This window comes from Bombina bombina, chromosome 11, assembly GCF_027579735.1.
Source record: "Bombina bombina isolate aBomBom1 chromosome 11, aBomBom1.pri, whole genome shotgun sequence".
NCBI classification, from domain to species: domain Eukaryota; kingdom Metazoa; phylum Chordata; class Amphibia; order Anura; family Bombinatoridae; genus Bombina; species Bombina bombina.
Window position 1 is genome coordinate 197,569,400 of NC_069509.1, and position 20,715 is coordinate 197,590,114.

At 39.2% G+C, this 20,715-nt stretch overlaps 1 protein-coding gene across 1 annotated transcript in view; it reads left to right on the plus strand.

Annotated features, from left to right (window-relative positions):
* The window catches only part of BUD31 (BUD31 homolog), a 60,158-nt gene that overhangs the window by 15,938 nt on the left and 23,505 nt on the right, over window positions 1-20,715 (plus strand). The gene's annotated exons all lie outside the window — the stretch shown is intronic.

Sequence of the window (20,715 nt, forward strand, 5' to 3'; positions counted from 1 at the left end):
TTCCTCTTGCGCTTTTCCTGTAGCAAGGGAATTGGGAGAAAAAGCATGGCACTGTATTATTAATAAAGAAAATTGGGACACCTGAGGAGAAAAACTGCAGCATATTTTGAACATTATCAAAAAACTCCTAAACAAACAATATTGGCTCAAAAAGCTAAAATTTAGTGTTCCCTTAACACATGAGGAACAGAAAAAGGACTGGTGGACTATATAATAATTTAAACTAAAAGGATATCTGTAATCTATAATAGTCTTGATCCCCCTTAACCGAAATAAAATAAAAACATAAAAAATTTTACTAAAATTTTATTCCGAAAAAACAGTTACTGTCTCTTTAAATTTTAAACATTAAAGGGACAGTCTACACCAGAATGTTTATTTTTTAAAAAGATAATCCCTTTATTACCCATCCCCCAGTTTTGCATAACCAGCACTGTTATATTAATATATGTTTTACCTCTGTGATTACCTTGTATCTAAGCCTCTGCAGACTGCCCCCTTATCTCCGTTCTTTTGTCAGACATACAGTTTAGCCAACCAGTGCAGACTCCTAAATAACTCCACAGGAGTGAGCACAATGTTATCTATATGACACACATGAACTAGCACAGTCTAACTGTGAAACACTTTCAAAATGCTCTGAGCTAGGAAGCGGTTTTCAACGGTTTAGAAATCAGTTTGAGCCTAGCTAGGTTTAGCTTTTCAAAAATACCACCAAGGGAACAAAGCAAATTTAATGATAAAAGTCAATTGGAAAGTTGTTTAAAATTGCTGCCCTATCTGAATCATGAGTTTTATTTTGACTTTACTGTCCCTTTAACTGCTTTATTTTTGATGAACTGCAAAAAAGTAACTTTTATTTTTTACTGCAAAATAAAGATTCAACACACTTCAACCAGCTTCTACACCTCAGCTTAGCTCTGCTGAGTTGTCAACCTTGTTGGATTACCGGAGATAATGTATATGAAAACCGGAACCAAAACAGAGCTGTTGTAAATAATGTTAAACTATCTTTAATCCGTTTTAACTTAAAACGGCAAGTAGCCAGATTTCTCTCTTTCATATACCGTAATTGAGAGAAAATATGTGCGCAACAGATAATTCTACTGCCACACAAGCCCCGCTGATCGTGGGCGTGTCAAAATTAACGTGTCAGTCAACATTTTATGTGAAGCTCCGTAATAAATGAGTATCACCAACATTGAGCCTATCTCCTCAAATCCCCAGTGCCTGCAAATGCTGCCGTATATAATCCCCTAAATACATTAGGATTACTGTATCATTCCAGGAAAATAATAAAATGCCATATTTTTTCCCTAATGAATAAAGTGCCCAAACTTTTTCTGAGTCTTTTTTCTTTACTAGTCCCAGAAAAAATAAAGTAATCTTACTCATGCTTTCAGGATTAGGGCAGCATAAATATATGGGAGGTGCAGTGAGAATTATGTCCCACAAATTCCCATTGCTCTAAAGCCACCACTGCTCTACTGAAGAGACTGATATAGACTACAGCTACACCCTAGAACAAAGCAGCACAATTTTGTACCACTTAAAAAATAATAAACTCTTGATTGAAGAATCTTTTACTAACACCTAACTTTACCACTTCCTTGCTCTAACATAGGCAAAGAGAATGACTGGGGTGGGATAGAAGGGAGGTGATATTTAACAGCTTTGCTGTGGTGCTCTTTGCCACCTCCTGCTGGGCAGGAGTGATATTCCCAATAGTAATTAATGATGATCCGTGGACTCATTGTGTCATTAGAAAGAAGTACGTGTTAAGCTTACTAGACTTCTTAGAATTGACTACGACAGTAGTGTCAGTCGTCCAAGGTAGCCAAAACCTCCTTAAGTAACAAACGGAGGTGTTCCAACTTAAACCTGAAGGATACAACTTCAGCATCAGAAGAAGGAATTACACTGAGTCTGAGATTTCACCCTCAGATGCTACCGAAGTATCTTCCTCCTCAGATTTCTGGGAGGGAACATTTGGAATAGCCACGACTGTGTCAGAAACCTTACTCGCTGATTCTTTACATTTTCCTCTTGCGCTTTCCCTGCAGCATGGGAAAAGCAGACAACGCATCAGATACCGCAGAGGACATGAGGGAAGCGATGTCTTGCAAAGTCACTCCAAGCGGAGCTTGAGAGGAAGTGCAGGGCACTGCATGTGTGGACGATAAATTTTGGGACACATGAGGAGAAAGCTGCGGCATATCTTAAACATTGTCAGAAGACTCATGAACATCCGCCTTAGACAATGTTGGCTCAGAAAAAAGTCTATCCCTAAAGAACAAGAAACATCCTGCAGGGCCTCTTGGTCCATATTTATTCACAAATAAACCAAATAGATAAACAAACTGATATTTTAATTTGAAATTACCCCACAAAAAAAAGTTACTGTTCCTTTAAATTTAAAAACCAAACGGTTTTATTTTTCTGCGAGAAAATAATAAACTGCCACAAAAACACTCCGGAGAACCTCTACACCTCAGCTTAGCCTTACTGAGGTGCATGCCTGCCTGACAACGAAGTGAATATTCTGCTAGATAAATCCGGACTCAACTTCTATATGTTGTAAATTGCAGTCCGGTAACCGTAACCACTGCTAACAACTGCAACGAAGCTATCTCCCCTCCGGAACACAGGAAGTGTAGGAGGAAAAGGCACGCAACAGAAAATTGCTGCCTCAGCTAACCTCGCCCATCGTGGGCGTTACAAAATTAACCTCCCGGTCGGCTAAATGTATTCTAAAGCCACCGGGAGTAAGAAAAAAATAAAATGCCACGTATTGAGCCATAAGTCTCCTCGTCCCCAGTGCCTGCCAGTACTGCGAATAATAAAATGATCCTCCTAGCAATAGGAGAATGTCTCTTGTCCCATAAACTGATTTTAAAGTGCCATCTTTTTCCTGCATATGTTCCCAGAAAAATAAAGTCAGCACTTACCTTCAGAAATCTGCCAGGCAGCAAGGCAGCTCACTAGGTTTGAGAGGCCAGTTCCCTCACATGGACCTGTGGAAGAAAACAAAGTCTGAGTAATCTTACTCAGGCTTGCAAAGTTAGGGAAGCATTAAATACATGGGAGGCGCAGTGAGGATTGTACCCAACAAGTTCCCATTGCTTAAAAGACACCACTGCTCTACTGAAGAGACTGATATGGACTACGGCTACGCCCTAGGACAAAGCAGAACAATCTTGCACTGCTGAAAAATAATAAAATCTTGCTTGAAGAATCATCTTTCAAACACCTAAACTTTACCACTTCCTTGCTTTTAACGTAGGCAAAGAGAATGACTGGGGTTGGAGGGAAGGGAGGTGATATTTAACAGCTTTGCTGTGGTGCTCTTTGCCGCCTCCTGCTGGGCAGGAGTGATATTCCCAATAGTAATTAGATGATCCGTGGACTCACTGTGTCATTAAAAAGAAAATAGAACTTATGATAACACTGTGGGTAATATTTCCTTACTGTATTTCAAATGGAACCCTTCCTGGCGATTACTCTGTGTATTTCCTTCAGATACTCTGACGTAAGCTTCACTCCTTGAAAAAGCTGAGGCTAATGGGTGAAAAGTACGTCAGAGTATTTAAAGGAAATATACGGAGTAATCGCCAGGAGGGGTTACATTTGAAATACAGCACTATATGTGAGTGTAAGCCTGAGCTGTTATACCCCAAGTGATGTCTGTCTGTTTTTAAACATTTTAAGAAATGTGTATGTTGCTATATGGGAGATTTGTTTGTTGAGCACTTACCCTAGAACTAGTTGTAGCTCTTTATCATGCGAGTTGGACCTGTTCTGCAGTGATACTGAATTCCATTGTAAACAGATTTATGCTGTTACCCTTTTTTCCTTTGAGAATTACCTTTTGAGGATCTTTTCAGCAATAAAGACTGTATTACAATACACCAAGAACTGTATTTTATAGTAGGTATCTAAAGTGTTAACACCACTTTTAAGCACATTTCTATTTTATATATATATATTGTGTAATTCACATTGTGACACTTTTTATTTGCATATACTACACATATATAATGCAGCACTAGTTATATACTACATATATAATGCAGCGCTACTGTTATATACTACACATATATAATGCAGCGCTACTGTTATATACTACACATGTATAATACAGCGCTACTGTTATATACTACACATATATAATGCAACGCTACTGTTATATACTACACATGTATAATGCAACGCTACTGTTATATACTACACATGTATAATGCAACGCTACTGTTATATACTACACATGTATAATGCAACGCTACTGTTATATACTACACATGTATAATGCAACGCTACTGTTATATACTACACATGTAATGCAACGCTACTGTTATATACTACACATGTATAATGCAACGCTACTGTTATATACTACACATGTATAATGCAACGCTACTGTTATATACTACACATGTATAATGCAACGCTACAGTTATATACTACACATGTATAATGCAGCGCTACTGTTATATACTACACATATGTAATGCAGCGCTGCTGTTGTATCCTACACATATGTAATGCAGAGCTGCTGTTGTATGCTACACATATGTAATGCAGTGCTGCTGTTGTATCCTACACATATGTAATGCAGAGCTGCTGTTGTATCCTACACATATGTAATGCAGCGCTGCTGTTGTATCCTACACATATGTAATGCAGCGCTGCTGTTGTATCCTACACATATGTAATGCAGAGCTGCTGTTGTATGCTACACATATGTAATGCAGCGCTGCTGTTGTATCCTACACATATGTAATGCAGAGCTGCTGTTGTATCCTACACATATGTAATGCAGCGCTGCTGTTGTATCCTACACATATGTAATGCAGAGCTGCTGTTGTATGCTACACATATGTAATGCAGTGCTGCTGTTGTATCCTACACATATGTAATGCAGAGCTGCTGTTGTATCCTACACATATGTAATGCAGAGCTGCTGTTGTATCCTACACATATGTAATGCAGCGCTGCTGTTGTATCCTACACATATGTAATGCAGAGCTGCTGTTGTATCCTACACATATGTAATGCAGCGCTGCTGTTGTATCCTACACATATGTAATGCAGAGCTGCTGTTGTATCCTACACATATGTAATGCAGAGCTGCTGTTGTATCCTACACATATGTAATGCAGAGCTGCTGTTGTATCCTACACATATGTAATGCAGCGCTGCTGTTGTATCCTACACATATGTAATGCAGAGCTGCTGTTGTATCCTACACATATGTAATGCAGAGCTGCTGTTGTATCCTACACATATGTAATGCAGAGCTGCTGTTGTATGCTACACATATGTAATGCAGCGCTGCTGTTGTATCCTACACATATGTAATGCAGCGCTGCTGTTGTATCCTACACATATGTAATGCAGCGCTGCTGTTGTATCCTACACATATGTAATGCAGCGCTGCTGTTGTATCCTACACATATGTAATGCAGAGCTGCTGTTGTATCCTACACATATGTAATGCAGAGCTGCTGTTGTATCCTACACATATGTAATGCAGCGCTGCTGTTGTATCCTACACATATGTAATGCAGCGCTGCTGTTGTATCCTACACATATGTAATGCAGCGCTGCTGTTGTATCCTACACATATGTAATGCAGCGCTGCTGTTGTATCCTACACATATGTAATGCAGCGCTGCTGTTGTATCCTACACATATGTAATGCAGCGCTGCTGTTGTATCCTACACATATGTAATGCAGCGCTGCTGTTGTATCCTACACATATGTAATGCAGCGCTGCTGTTGTATCCTACACATATGTAATGCAGCGCTGCTGTTGTATCCTACACATATGTAATGCAGAGCTGCTGTTGTATGCTACACATATGTAATGCAGCGCTGCTGTTGTATCCTACACATATGTAATGCAGCGCTGCTGTTGTATCCTACACATATGTAATGCAGAGCTGCTGTTGTATCCTACACATATGTAATGCAGCGCTGCTGTTGTATCCTACACATATGTAATGCAGCGCTGCTGTTGTATCCTACACATATGTAATGCAGCGCTGCTGTTGTATCCTACACATATGTAATGCAGAGCTGCTGTTGTATCCTACACATATGTAATGCAGCGCTGCTGTTGTATCCTACACATATGTAATGCAGAGCTGCTGTTGTATGCTACACATATGTAATGCAGAGCTGCTGTTATATCTAGACATACATTCACCGCCACTTTATTACGTACGCCTTGCTAGTACCGGGTTGGACCCCCTTTTGCCTTCAGAACTGCCTTAATTATTCATGGCAAAGATTCAACAAGGTGTTGGAAACATTCCTCAGAGATGTTGGTCCATATTGACATGAGAGCATCACGCAGTTGCTGACTATTTGTTGGCTGCACATACATGATGCAAATTTCCCGTTCCACCACATCCCAAAGGTGCTCTATTGGATTAAGATCTGGTGATTGTGGAGGCCATTGGAGTACAGTGAACTCATTGTCATGTTCAAGAAACCAGTTTGAGATGATTTGAGCTTTGTGACATGATGCATTATCCTGCAGGAAGTAGCCATTAGAAAATGGGTACGCTGTAGTCATAAAGGGATGGACATGGTCAGTAACAATACTCAGGTAGGCCGTGGTATTTAACAATGCTCAATTGGTACTTTTTTTTTTTTTTTTTTTTTGAAAGAAGTTTTATTGATATTTTGTATCAAATACAGAAAAAGGAAGAAAAAAAAAACATTAAGTTGTTTCAGCACAACAAATCCAGCAAAATGTTATACATATTTATCTGCATGCGTATTACACTAGTTTCATCAGTTCAGATAACATTTTTGTCTTAATCTAATGTCGAGTTTTACCTTCCAAGCTATGTTACTAATCTCATCACTCCTTTCCATTTTTAATTAACAATACATAAGAAGCGAGAGCAACAACACAAAAGAAGAAAATATTCAAACTCACTTTCAGTCACATGAGTACATAATTACTCTTATTAACATTTCAATATGGCGTATATAGTTTTTAACTTAACTCTTATTCAGTCAGGTATATTTCCCCCACACCCAAAAAGAAGAAAGAAAAGAAAAAAAGAAAAAAAAAAAAAGGAAATTAATATACCCCTCCCATCTCCCCCCCTCTCCCCATAGGCCGGCCATCTTTATTCAAATAACCATTCTCCTCTAAGTCTACAGTTTTCTATGTATACTGTATTATCAAACTTTTTAATTATTCGCTTCTGTTCTTCTAAGTCTTGGGTTTTAACCCACCTTCCCCATTTATCAAAAAAACGGGCGATATTAGTTTCTATATGGAACAAAGTATCTTGAAGTTCTATCAAGAATTGGTGGTGAGTATTTTCCTTAATCGCTATTAGGGTTGGAGTTTTATCTTTCTTCCACCCTTTTAATATGAGATTCCTTGTTATTAAAATCACTAATGTTATAAATTTTCTACACATTAAATGTTCTTTCTTATAGTGGAAAAAAATGACCTGATCTGCTTGTAGCCTGATTTGGGTCTCATATATGTTACCTAGCCAATAGTTTATTTCCCCCCATAATTTTTGTATTCTTGGGCATGACCAGAAACTATGTAGCAAGTTTGTACTTGGTTGCCTACATTTTATACATAATGCTCCCTCTCCGGTGCCTCCCCACTTGGCGATTTTCTCAGGAGTAATATATACCATCCACATTATCTTAGTATGTTGCTCCCTCATAGGGATAGCTAGCGATGCCTCTTCTACCCTCGCTACACTTTTCACCATTATCTGTGTACTGAGATTCTTGAAAAATACATCTCTCCATTTTGCGACCCCTAATTCAATATATTGTTTGTGATTTCTATTATTTATTATGTTATAGAGAAGTGAGATAGAGTATTTACCCTGTTTGATTAAATTGATAACCGGGATTAGTGCTGTAAGCTCCCAGTTATTCCCCTGCAGTTGAATTAGTTTCAAACAGTAATGTCTGACTTGCAGGAATGAGAAGAGGTGTCTATCTGCCAAACTATATCTATTCTTAATTACTTCAAATTCTTCAACCGTCATTGCCTCTTGATTAATTTTAACTAATTGTATAGGTTTAGATAATCCCTTTTCTCTCCAGCGTGTGAAGATTCCCGAAGGAAGACCCTGTTTAAACCCTGGATTTCCCTCTATAGACAAAAATTTAGTTGCGAAGGGCTTTAGGCCTAGAAATTTACATGTCCTATGCCAAGCCACTATTGTATCTTTGAAGAAATCTATTTTTTTAACATAGTCTGGAAGATTTTTAATTTCTAAGTGAAGAACATTTTTTAAACAGAACGGTTTTATTAAGCCATTTTCTATGTCTAAGAGGGAAAAATGATTACTCTCCAAGAGCCAGTCTAAGGCAATCTTCGTAACTGCCACTAAGTTATACATTTCAATATTAGGGAGTCCTAAGCCTAGATATTCTTTTTTAAGGACTAGTTTTTGATAACTAATCCTGGGTTTCTTACCCATCCATATGTAATCTTTGATCGCAGAATTAATTATCTTAATCTTCTGTTTTTTAATTAAGAAGGGTATATTCTGAAACAAATATAGCAGCCTTGGAAGTGCAATCATCTTTAACAGGTTTATTTTGCCGGAGATCGAGAGTGGGAGAGATTTCCATCTTTTAAGGGTTTCAGAAAATTGTCTTGCACCATTACAAATATTTAAAGAATACCATTCCATAGGGTTATTGGAGATCTTAATCCCCAGATAGGTAATATGTTTACTTACTTCCCTGAAGATCTTATCTTCTGATGTCTGGGTTTTTTGTAACCACAGAACTTCAGATTTGTTTCTATTAATATTATACCCTGAAAAGGAACCAAAGTTTTCTATGATTTGACAAATTTGATTGAAGCTCTGACAAGACTTTCTAGAAAATACCAAAAGATCATCAGCATATACAGCTAATTGCACATTTTTACCTCCTACCTCTATCCCTTGAATCTTATCCCTCAGGGCGATCAGTAAAGGTTCTAGGGCTAGATTGAAGATTAGGGGGGACAGGGGGCAATGCTCAATTGGTACTAAAGGGCCCAAAGTGTGCCAAGAAAATATCCCCCACACCATTACACCACCACCACCAGCAGCCTGAACCATTGATACAAGGCAGGATGGATTCATGCTTTCATGTTTACGCCAAATTCTGACCGTACCATCTGAATGTCGCAGCTGAAATCGAGACTCATCAGACCAGGCAACGTTTTTTTAATCTTCTATTGTCCAATTTTGGTGAGCCTGTGTGAATTGTAGCCTCAGTTTCCGGTTTTTAGCTGACAGGAGTGACACCCGGTGTGGTCTTCTGCTGCTGTAGCCCATCTGCTTCACAGTTAGACGTGTTGTGCGTTCAGAGATGGTATTCTGCATTCCTTGGTTGTAACGAGTGGTTATTTGAGTTACTGTTGCCTTTCTATCATCCTCTGACCGCTAACATCAACAAGGCATTGTTGTCCACACAACTGCCGCTCACTAGATATTTTCTCTTTTTTCTGACCATTCTCTGTAAACCCTAGAGATGGTTGTGCGTGAAAATCCCAGTAGATCAGCAGTTTTTGAAATGCTGAGACCAGCCCATCTGGCACCAACAGACATGCCACGTTCAAAGTCACTTAATTCTTCTTTCATCCCCATTCTGTTGCATGGTTTGAACTTCAGCAAGTCGTCTTCACCACGTCTTGATGCCTAAATGCATTGAGTTGCTGCCATGCGATTGACTGATTAGCAATTTGTGTTACCAAACAATTGAACAGCTTTACCTAATAAAGTGGCCGGTAAGTGTATATAAACCTTATGTAATGCAGCGCTACTGTTATATACTACACACATATATAAACCTTATGTAATGCAGCGCTACTGTTATATACTACACACATATATAAACCTTATGTAATGCAGCGCTACTGTTATATACTATACACATATATAAACCTTATGTAATGCAGCGCTACTGTTATATACTACACACACATATATAAACCTTATGTAATGCAGCGCTACTGTTATATACTACACACATATATAAACCTTATGTAATGCAGCGCTACTGTTATATACTATACACACATATATAAACCTTATGTAATGCAGCGCTACTGTTATATACTACACACATATATACACCTTATGTAATGCAGCGCTACTGTTATATACTACACACATATATAAACCTTATGTAATGCAGTGCTACTGTTATATACTACACACACATATAAATCTTATGTAATGCAGTGCTACTGTTATATACTATACACATATATAAACCTTATGTAATGCAGCGCTACTGTTATATACTACACACATATATAAACCTTATGTAATGCAGCGCTACTGTTATATACTACACACATATATAAACCTTATGTAATGCAGCGCTACTGTTATATACTACACACACATATATAAACCTTATGTAATGCAGCGCTACTGTTATATACTACACACATATATAAACCTTATGTAATGCAGCGCTACTGTTATATACTATACACACATATATAAACCTTATGTAATGCAGCGCTACTGTTATATACTACACACATATATACACCTTATGTAATGCAGCGCTACTGTTATATACTACACACATATATAAACCTTATGTAATGCAGTGCTACTGTTATATACTACACACACATATAAATCTTATGTAATGCAGTGCTACTGTTATATACTACACACATATATAAACCTTATGTAATGCAGTGCTACTGTTATATACTACACACATATATAAACCTTATGTAATGCAGCGCTACTGTTATATACTATACACATATATAAACCTTATGTAATGCAGCGCTACTGCTATATACTACACACACATATATAAACCTTATGTAATGCAGCGCTACTGTTATATACTATACACATATATAAACCTTATGTAATGCAGCGCTACTGCTATATACTACACACACATATATAAACCTTATGTAATGCAGCGCTACTGTTATATACTACACACACATATAAACCTTATGTAATGCAGCGCTACTGTTATATACTGTACACATATATAAACCTTATGTAATGCAGCGCTACTGTTATATACTGTACACATATATAAACCTTATGTAATGCAGCGCTACTGTTATATACTACACACACATATAAACCTTATGTAATGCAGCGCTACTGTTATATACTGTACACATATATAAACCTTATGTAATGCAGCGCTACTGTTATATACTACACACATATATAAACCTTATGTAATGCAGCGCTACTGTTATATACTACACACATATATAAACCTTATGTAATGCAGTGCTACTGTTATATACTACACACACATATAAATCTTATGTAATGCAGTGCTACTGTTATATACTACACACACATATAAATCTTATGTAATGCAGTGCTACTGTTATATACTACACACACATATATAAATCTTATGTAATGCAGCGCTACTGTTATATACTACACACATATATAAATCTTATGTAATGCAGTGCTATTGTTATATACTACACACACATATAAATCTTATGTAATGCAGCGCTACTGTTATATACTACACACATATATAAACCTTATGTAATGCAGCGCTACTGTTATATACTACACACACATATAAATCTTATGTAATGCAGCGCTACTGTTATATACTACACACATATATAAACCTTATGTAATGCAGCGCTACTGTTATATACTACACACACATATAAATCTTATGTAATGCAGTGCTACTGTTATATACTACACACATATATAAACCTTATGTAATGCAGCGCTACTGTTATATACTACACACATATATAAACCTTATGTAATGCAGCGCTACTGTTATATACTACACACACATATAAATCTTATGTAATGCAGCGCTACTGTTATATACTACACACATATATAAACCTTATGTAATGCAGCGCTACTGTTATATACTACACACATATATAAACCTTATGAAATGCAGCGCTACTGTTATATACTACACACATATATAAACCTTATGTAATGCAGCGCTACTGTTATATACTACACACATATATAAACCTTATGTAATGCAGCGCTACTGTTATATACTACACACATATATAAACCTTATGTAATGCAGCGCTACTGTTATATACTATACACATATATAAACCTTATGTAATGCAGCGCTACTGTTATATACTACACACATATATAAACCTTATGTAATGCAGCGCTACTGTTATATACTACACACATATATAAACCTTATGTAATGCAGCGCTACTGTTATATACTACACACATATATAAACCTTATGTAATGCAGCGCTACTGTTATATACTACACACATATATAAACCTTATGTAATGCAGCGCTACTGTTATATACTACACACACATATTAATCTTATGTAATGCAGCGCTACTGTTATATACTATACACATATATAAACCTTATGTAATGCAGCGCTACTGTTATATACTACACACATATATAAACCTTATGTAATGCAGCGCTACTGTTATATACTATACACATATATAAACCTTATGTAATGCAGCGCTACTGTTATATACTACACACATATATAAACCTTATGTAATGCAGCGCTACTGTTATATACTACACACATATATAAACCTTATGTAATGCAGCGCTACTGTTATATACTACACACATATATAAACCTTATGTAATGCAGCGCTACTGTTATATACTACACACATATATAAACCTTATGTAATGCAGCGCTACTGTTATATACTACACACATATATAAACCTTATGTAATGCAGCGCTACTGTTATATACTATACACATATATAAACCTTATGTAATGCAGCGCTACTGTTATATACTACACACATATATAAACCTTATGTAATGCAGCGCTACTGTTATATACTACACACATATATAAACCTTATGTAATGCAGCGCTACTGTTATATACTACACACATATATAAACCTTATGTAATGCAGCGCTACTGTTATATACTACACACATATATAAACCTTATGTAATGCAGCGCTACTGTTATATACTACACATATACATAATGCATCACTTTAACCCCTTATGACTGCTTTCTGCAGTTTTAAAAAAAAAGGGCATACATTTATTTGATACTGTACTGTCCTCTTTATTTTGGGGGCAATTGGAGCAATGATTTCTAGTGAGCTCACGGTAGCATTAACCAGCTGGGCACAAATTTGCCTCTTTACCAGCGAACGTTAAGATAGCGCCTCACTTGTAATATAGCCCTATGTATGGGTTTAATACAAAGTTATATACAAGCAATGGTCCTATAATACCATGCTGTAACATTACAGCATTTTTATATCCCTTTATTTGCTGATAAGTACTGTGGTGGCATTTTTATATCCCTTTATTTGCTGATAAGTACTGTGGTGGCATTTTTATATCCCTTTATTTGCTGATAAGTACTGTGGTGGCATTTTTATATCCCTTTATTTGCTGATAAGTACTGTGGTGGCATTTTTATATCCCTTTATTTGCTGATAAGTACTGTGGTGGCATTTTTATATCCCTTTATTTGCTGATAAGTACTGTGGTGGCATTTTTAAAGCTTGCATGAATTTCCCCTGTTAAGTCTCCTCTATAATTGTTATTGTTTTAAAAGATAGATAATCCCTTTATTACCTGTAACCAAAATTACCATGTATCCAAGCCGATGCAGACTGCCCCTTATTTCAGTTTTTTTGACACATTTTAGTCACTCAGTACGGAGTAATAAATAACTCCACGAGAGTGAACACGTTATCTATATGGCAAATATGAACTAGCGCAGTCTAGCTGTAAAAAACTGTCAAAATGCACTGAGATAAGAGGCGGCCTTCAAGGGCTTAGAAATTGGCATATGAGCCTACCTAGATTTCTCCAACATTGGTGTGTCCGGTCCACGGCGTCATCCTTACTTGTGGGATATCTCTTCCCCAACAGGAAATGGCAGAGTCCCAGCAAAGCTGGCCATATAGTCCTTCCTAGGCTCCGCCCACCCCAGTCATTCTCTTTGCCGTTGCACAGGCAACATCTCCACGGAGATGGTTAAGAGTTTTTTGGTGTTTAAATGTAGTTTTTTATTCTTCTATCAAGTGTTTGTTATTTTAAAATAGTGCTGGTATGTACTATTTACTCTGAAACAGAAAAGGATGAAGATTTCTGTTTGTGAGAGGAAGATGATTTTAGCAGACAGTAACTAAAATCGATTGCTATTTCCACATAGGACTGTTGAGATGAAGTAACTTCAGTTGGGGGAAACAGCAGACTTTTCTGCTTAAGGTATTGTGACAGACCCTTCTGTCAGGACTGAAAGAGTTAACTGTGTTTAGCTTTAAGAATCTAATTTCTAAAGACAGGTTTTCTGGCCTCAGCTATTGTGTGCTATAATTACATTTAAGTAATAAACAGGCCATTGTTTAATCACCCTCAGAGAACAGACGCTAGGTGATAAGACAAGCCAAATGTGTTTAAGTTGTTATCTGCCTAAGTAAAGTATTTAAGTAAAATAATTCTATTGTATCATGTCAAGGGCGCTTCTCCCTTTTATCTAATGTACAACATTCTTTCAACCCCCATCTGAGGGGGGGTCAAAAACCTGTATAAATCTGTGTGCTGCCTTCAAATAAAGTTGTCATTCTGTTTTAAACCTGAAACTGGCTGGGTTGTGAATTGCTGATTCCCTATGCAGGACATTATTCATCTGGTATTAACCCTTGGTACACAGTTGGTACCGTAACATTGGTGGCAAGCGACGGAATGAACCTTATCGCCCAGAAGAGCAACTACACATGCCAGTAACCTCAGGAAGAGGGGGATTATTACAATACTGACTAAGATGGAAAGAGTACCAGGGACAGAAGGAACCAATGGGCCCAGCATAGCAGACAGAACCCCCGCAGAAGCAAGCTTTGATCGGGCGGTTAAAATAAGACTGGCACATTATGGCCCCAACCCATCTGCGGAAATTATCGACCGGGTCATAGCAGCTGTGGAGGCCAACCTACTTCGCCAAAGCGGCGCTGCAGCAAACCCAGTGGAAAAGAGAAAAGTAAATTTTGCAGCTTTTAAAAACTTCCTGGAAACAGAAGGAGAGATTGATGGGTACCTTGCGGATTTTGAGAGGCAATGTGCACTACACAAGGTACCCGCAGAGGACTGGGTCATGATATTATCCGGAAAATTATCCGGCCGGGCCAGTGAGGCTTTTCGGGCCATTCCAGATGAGGAAGTCAGGGATTATAATACTGTAAAAGAGGCTCTGCTCTCCAGGTATGCGGTTACACCGGAGGCATACCGGAGACGGTTCAGAGACACTGTTAAATTGGCTGGTGATTCCTACCTTGAGTGGGCATGTAAGGTGCACCGCACAGCAGCTCGCTGGATAGCGGGGTGCCAAGCCGTATCTGGGGAAGAGGTGCTGCAGCTATTCCTGTTGGAACATTGCTTCGACAAGTTACCCGCAGGAGTTCGAGAGTGGGTTCGGGACCGTAAACCCTCCACCCTGCATGAAGCTGCTCGCCTGGCAGATGAGTATACGGATGCCCGCAAACTGGACACTGCTACCACTAAGCCCCCTGCCAGAGTGGAGTACAGACCCCCAGTCACCCCAGCAGCTGCCAGTTACCAACCCCCGGCGCACCGCTATACCACACGGCCTCTGGCCACGAACTACCCTCAGAGAGCCCGGTTCAATTCGCGGGGCTACTCACAACCTATTCGGTGCTTTGGATGTAAGCAACTAGGGCACAAAATACCAGAGTGTCCCCTAAATGCAGCGAACCAAGCACAGTCCTGGAGAAGACCCGCCGGCAGAATCCCACGTAACCCTCAGCCTGCGGCCCGCTACGTAGAGGCGCAAGAATGCTGGGGCATCCTACATGAGGCAGACCTTGTGCAAGCTGCCCACCGGAATAACCGGCAACTGGTTAAAGTGAATGGGAAGGAGGTCAGTGGTCTACGGGATACTGGTGCTACCATGACCTTGCTTCGAAAGAACTTGGTGTCTGAGAAACAGCACACAGGAGACACTGTGGCTGTGAGGGTAGCAGGGGGCACTGTGTTCCGCCTACCTGTTGCCAGGGTGCATTTGGATTGGGGAGGGGGCGCTAGACCTGTGAATGTGGGGGTCATGAAGGATTTACCAGCTGATGTTCTCCTTGGAAATACCTTGGTCCCCCTTGTTTCTGCCTATGCTCCCATGGGTCCCGCTGATGTTAACCCTGTGACTACCCGTGCAGCAGAGACTGACCCCCCTGCTGCTAAGCCCCAGGACGCTGAGCTCAGTAAATCTCTATCCGCTATTGATATGTGGGAGTCACGTTACAATGCGCTGATGAAGGAGAAGAGTCACGTAGAGGATAAAATGGTCACGTTAAATAATCATGTAACAGTGCTAGCGGGAGAGAAGAGGAGTGCAGAGGAAAAAGCACGTTTAGAACAGGAATCTCTGCTAGACAAGCTGCACCGACAGACTGCAGAAAACACCAGCTTGAGAGTGGAACATGAAACATTAAGGACAAACTTAGTGACACTGGAGGAGAAGCTGACGCTGGCTCATAGGGAGGTGCAGCAACTCAAGGGCACCCTATGTCAGTATGAAGGGATTGTGGATACCTATAAAGAGCAGGTACAAAAACCACGTAAAGAAGCCGATGATATTTTGAAGGACTGTTTAGCCCTAGTCGGGGCACTGAAGAGGTTGAACCCTTATTTATACAGACAGGGATTCTCTCTCATAACGGGAATACAGATGGATTGTCCCAGCAAACTGACATGCCTACCACCCCTTAGTCCGGTCATCCCCAGGTTGACCCGCAAAAGGGTCAAGCCGGGTCTGCCGGAGTGTTCCACAAGGGGGGAGCTATGTGACAGACCCTTCTGTCAGGACTGAAAGAGTTAACTGTGTTTAGCTTTAAGAATCTAATTTCTAAAGACAGGTTTTCTGGCCTCAGCTATTGTGTGCTATAATTACATTTAAGTAATAAACAGGCCATTGTTTAATCACCCTCAGAGAACAGACGCTAGGTGATAAGACAAGCCAAATGTGTTTAAGTTGTTATCTGCCTAAGTAAAGTATTTAAGTAAAATAATTCTATTGTATCATGTCAAGGGCGCTTCTCCCTTTTATCTAATGTACAACATTCTTTCAACCCCCATCTGAGGGGGGGTCAAAAACCTGTATAAATCTGTGTGCTGCCTTCAAATAAAGTTGTCATTCTGTTTTAAACCTGAAACTGGCTGGGTTGTGAATTGCTGATTCCCTATGCAGGACATTATTCATCTGGTATTAACCCTTGGTACACAGTTGGTACCGTAACAGGTATGACTAGCCATATTTCTAACAAGACCATGTAATGCTGGAAGGCTGTCATTTCCCCTCATGGGGACCGGTAAGCCATTTTCTTAGTCAAACAAACAGAATAAAGGGCTTATTATGGGCTAAAAAACTGGTAGACATTTTTATGGGCTAAATCGATTGCTTTATTTGGGCATTTTATACATGTTTATGCTGATAATTCTCATTTTTAAACTTGGGGAACGTTTATTAAACGGCAGGCACTATGTTAGACACCTTTTCCAGTCAGGGGGCCTTCCTAGTTGTAGACTGAGCCTCATTTTCGCGCCATTACTGCGCAGTTGTTTTTTGAGAGCAGGGCATGCAGATGCATGTGTGAGGATCTGAAATTTGCTGGAAAAGCTTCTAGAAGGCGTCAATTGGTATCGTATTCCCCTCTGGGCTTGGTTGGGTCTCAGCAAAGGCTATAGCTGGGACTGTATAGGGGTTAAATTTGTAAACGGCTCCGGTTCCGTTATTTTAAGGGTTAAAGCTCTGAAATTTGGTGTGCAATACTCTTAATGCTTTAAGACACTGTGGTGAAATTTTGGTAATTTTTGAACAATTCCTTCATACTTTTTCACATATTCAGTAATAAAGTGTTTTCTGTTTAAAATTTAAAGAGACAGTAACGGTTTTGTTTTAAAACGTTTTTTTTTATGCTTTGTTGACAAGTTTAAGCCTGTTTAACATGTCTGTGCCTTCGGATAAGCTATGTTCTATATGTATGAAAGCCAATGTGTCTCCCCATTTAAATTTATGTGATAATTGTGCCATAGCGTCCAAACAAAGTAAGGACAGTACTGCCACAGATAATGAAATTGCCCAAGATGATTCCTCAGATGAGGGCAGTAAACATGATACTACATCATCTCCTACTGTGTCTACACAAGTTTTGCCCACACAGGAGGCCCCTAGTACATCTAGTGCGCCAATGCTTATTACCATGCAACAATTAACGGCTGTAATGGATAACTCCATAGCAAATATTTTATCCAAAATGCCTACTTATCAGAGAGAGCGCGATTGCTCTGTTTTAAACACTGAAGAGCAGGAGGGCGCTGATGATAATTGTTCTGTCATACCCTCACACCAATCTGAAGGGGCCATGAGGGAGGTTTTGTCAGATGGGGAAATTTCAGATTCAGGAAAAATTTCTCAACAAGCTGAACCTGATGTTGTGACATTTAAATTAGAACATCTCCGCGCACTGCTTAAGGAGGTGTTATCTACTCTGGATGATTGTGACAACTTGGTCATTCCAGAGAAATTATGCAAGATGGACAAGTTCCTAGAGGTTTCGGTGCACCCTGACGCTTTTCCTATACCCAAGCGGGTGGCGGACATAGTAAATAAGGAGTGGGAAAAGCCCGGCATACCTTTTGTTCCCCCCACTATATTTAAGAAATTATTTCCTATGGTCGACCCCAGAAAGGACTTATGGCAGACAGTCCCTAAGGTCGAGGGGGCAGTTTGTACTCTAAACAAACGCACTACTATTCCTATCGAAGATAGTTGTGCTTTCAAAGATCCTATGGATAAAAAATTGGAGGGTTTGCTTAAAAAGATTTTTGTACAGCAAGGTTACCTTCTACAACCCATTTCGTGCATTGTTCCTGTCACTACAGCAGCGTGGTTCTGGTTCGAGGAACTAGAAAACTCGCTTAGTAGAGAGACTCCATATGAGGAGGTTATGGACAGAGTTCACGCACTTAAGTTGGCTAACTCTTTTATTTTAGATGCCGCTTTGCAATTAGCTAGATTAGCGGCGAAAAATTCAGGGTTTGCTATCGTGGCGCGCAGAGCGCTTTGGCTAAAGTCTTGGTCAGCGGATGTGTCATCCAAGACAAAATTGCTTAACATCCCTTTCAAAGGTAAAACTCTATTTGGACCAGAATTGAAAGAGATTATTTCAGACATCACTGGGGGAAAGGGCCACGCCCTTCCACAAGATAGGTCTTTCAAGGCCAAAAATAAGTCTAATTTCTCCAACATAGGTGTGTCCGGTCCACGGCGTCATCCTTACTTGTGGGATATTCTCTTCCCCAACAGGAAATGGCAAAGAGCCCAGCAAAGCTGGTCACATGATCCCTCCTAGGCTCCGCCTTCCCCAGTCATTCTCTTTGCCGTTGTACAGGCAACATCTCCACGGAGATGGCTTAGAGTTTTTTGGTGTTTAAATGTAGTTTTATTCTTCAATCAAGAGTTTGTTATTTTAAAATAGTGCTGGTATGTACTATTTACTCTGAAACAGGAAAGAGATGAAGATTTCTGTTTGTAAGAGGAAAATGATTTTAGCAACCGTTACTAAAATCGATGGCTGTTTCCACACAGGACTGTTGAGAGGAATTAACTTCAGTTGGGGGAAACAGTGAGCAGACTTTTTCTGCTTGAGGTATGACACATTTCTAACAAGACTCGGTAATGCTGGAAGCTGTCATTTTCCCTATGGGAACCGGTAAGCCATTTTCTTTGTTTAAGTAAAAGAATAAAGGGCTTCATTAGGGCTTAAAAAACTGGTAGACATTTTTCTGGGCTAAAACGATTACTTTACTAAGTATATTTGGCAGATTATTACTTTTAATAGTTGTTAAATCTTGGGGATTGTTTTAATAAAAACGGCAGGCACTGTATTGGACACCTTTTTCACTGGGGGCCTTTTCTAGTCATAGACAGAGCCTCATTTTCGCGCCTCTAATGCGCAGTTGTTTTTGGAAAGCATGGCATTCAGATGCATGTGTGAGGAGCTAAGAACCACTGAAAAAGCTTATAGAAGGCATCATTTGGTATCGTATTCCCCTCTGGGCTTGGTTGGGTCTCAGCAAAGCAGATACCTGGGACTGTATAGGGGTTAAATGTAAAAACGGCTCCGGTTCCGTTATTTTAAGGGTTAAAGCTTTCAAAGCTGGTGTGCAATACTTTTAAGGCTTTAAGTTACCTTGGTGAAATTTTGGTGAAATTTGAACAATTCCTTCATACTTTTTCACATATTCAGTAATAAAGTGTGTTCAGTTTAAAATTTAAAGGGACAGTAACGGTTTTATTGTAAAACGTTTTTTGTGCTTTGTTAACAAGTTTAAGCCTGTTTAACATGTCTGAACCATCAGATAACGATGTTCTATATGTATGAAAGCCAATGTGTCTCCCCATTTAAATATATGTGATATATTTGTGTCATAATGTCCAAACAAAGTAGGGATAATAATGCCATAGATATGATATTGCCCAAGATGATTCCTCTAATGAGGGGAGTAAGCATGGTACTGCATCATCCCCTTCTGTGTCTACACCAGTTTTGCCCACACAAGAGGCTCCTAGTACATCTAGTGCGCCAATACTTATTACCATACAACAATTAATGGCTATAATGGATAATTCTATTGCATGCATTTTTTTCCAAAATGCCTACTT